General features: G+C 55.2%; 1 protein-coding gene across 1 annotated transcript in view; it reads right to left on the reverse strand.

The window, feature by feature from the left end:
- LOC104135265 (potassium inwardly rectifying channel subfamily J member 3) overlaps window positions 1-2,148 on the reverse strand; it is a 70,373-nt gene that overhangs the window by 48,166 nt on the left and 20,059 nt on the right. The gene's annotated exons all lie outside the window — the stretch shown is intronic.

Raw genomic sequence — 2,148 nt, forward strand, 5'->3', positions numbered from 1 at the left:
GCGCTCCCGTAAAAAGGCCCTGCAGCGGCAGCTGGGGGGGGAGGGCGGGTGCCCCCGGGGTGCAGGGCAGCCCCCAGCGAGGGCGCGAGGGGTTCAGCCACGGCCAAGCCCCCCGGGGTCGGAAGCGGTTGGGGAGCCTAAACGCAAACGGCAGCAGACAGAGCCAAACCGGATTATGCGCCTCGCTTAGGATTTGGTTGCTATTTTTAAATTTTTCCCTGAACGGTGCCTGGATTTGAGGGAGACCTAATCCCAAACAAACAATGGCGCCTTTCACTGCCCTGCAGCTCCGGCGGAGAAACGTGCTGTAATTTTTGGTGTGTGAAAATTCAGATTTATCACACCTGCCTCCGCTATCCCACCCAGGCATACGCCACGCAGTTTTACATAAAAGACATCAGAGCCAAGAAACATCTAGAGCACATCTGCATAAATATCCTGCCTGCGGGGTTTTGTTTGTTCTTTCTTTAGAGAGAGGTCTACTTTTCGATAAAAAGACAAAAACACAAGCAAAGCACCAAATCACACCCGTAAGCGGGGCAAGGAGCCGCTCCAGGGAGGGAACAGCTTCCATCAGACGTCCCACACCCTGTTAGAGCCGGCGGGGAGGTGACGGCTGGCCCCTTCCCGGGTGACACTGTCACTCTGGGGACACCGAGACCCCCCCCCACCCGGCTCGGTTTGGCGCTGGGACAGAGGAAAGCAGCAGTGCCGGGTCAGAACCGACGGATTGCAATTAGGAGTTGCATGCTCCAGGCTTCGTTACGAAGGCCAATGGTTTGGGGCAGTCCTCTGAAGGTCTGGCTCTAACAGCCCTGCCTCCTCTGTTTGGGACCTCAGCCACCGCCGCTACCGTCCAAAACGTTTTGGCTTTACGTGGCACTTCCCCGTGGATGCTCTCCAAGCAAGATCCAGGGCATGCCCAGTGGTACACGCCCCGAAATCTTAATCTGAACCCCCTACCAATGCACCAGAGAGGATGGCAAAGCAGGGTGAACGGTTATTTTCCAAAAAATCCCTACAGAATGGATCCCGTAACAGATGGACTCGTGATGAAGGAGAGCTAAAGACAACGCGGCACTTGAGGGGCAGAGCAAAGGCCAGAGGGAGGCACGAACGGGACAAAAATGGGGGGAACGATGGGGAAGAAAGGTTAAAAATGGGTGGGCCTGGGTGCCAGGACCCCCCTCCTGCTCCCACACAACCACCGCCTGCGCCGGGGCCTGCGGGATTCCCGGGGAATCAATCCTGCCTGTCACAAACCCCTCCGATGTACAGCTGCAGGAACATCGGGTGTCACGTTATTGAGCTGTGGGGTCCTACACATGAGGTACGGGTGCTTCCGCTCTACGGGAACTGGGAGCGAGCGCTAAAATGTTATAGGCCAACCAAATATTCTTTGACAACTACCCCTGCGCCCCAGGCAGTGTTCAACCCAAGGCGGGGTGTGAGACCTCGTCCTGTTGCCTATTTTTATATTCAAGCCAATACATTTGTCAAAAGGAATGACCTCGGGTGCAAAGCATGGGGCTTCTAAGTTCCACTAAGTTCTTTACAATCTGGGAGATCCGTTAGAAAAAGCGAATATTCCCAGGAACGAGCCCTTGTGCTAACTTGCCACTTTTAAGGCTTTGTATTTGTATTTTTCTCTGGTCTAAGCTTACCAGGAACAAAACAAAATAAAATTAAATTAAAACCAGTGTATTGAGATTTCCAATTTCACGTGGATTTTGCGAGCGGAATAATGTTTCACCCAAAAAAGCAGCGTTTCAGCAGAAAAATCTGTGCGCAGCCCTAGGATTGCCTGTGCCCCCCCGGTTTTGCCATCACCGGCGGCAGGCGTTACATGCACACCGCAGCAGGAACACCGGGGCAGCAACTCCCCCCGGCCACAGCCTCGCGCTCCGGCAAGCCGGAAAGACAGACCGCCCGCGGCAGCCCCGCCGGATGGGAGCGAGCTCTCCCGGCTGCAATCCTCCTTTTTCCCCCCTTTTTTTTTTTGGCCGGGAAGGCTGGCCAAGCGCTGCTCCCCCCACAGCGGCGAAAGGACGCGCCGTGCATCCTTGGGAGGGGATGTGCAGAGCCAGCTATAACCGTATCCACGCAAAAGCCGCATTTTAGCCCTTTTTCCCTCTTTTTCTTCTCCCG

The sequence above is a fragment of the Egretta garzetta genome, unplaced genomic scaffold, assembly GCF_000687185.1.
Source record: "Egretta garzetta isolate BGI_Z169 unplaced genomic scaffold, ASM68718v1 scaffold191, whole genome shotgun sequence".
In the NCBI taxonomy this organism is placed as follows: domain Eukaryota; kingdom Metazoa; phylum Chordata; class Aves; order Pelecaniformes; family Ardeidae; genus Egretta; species Egretta garzetta.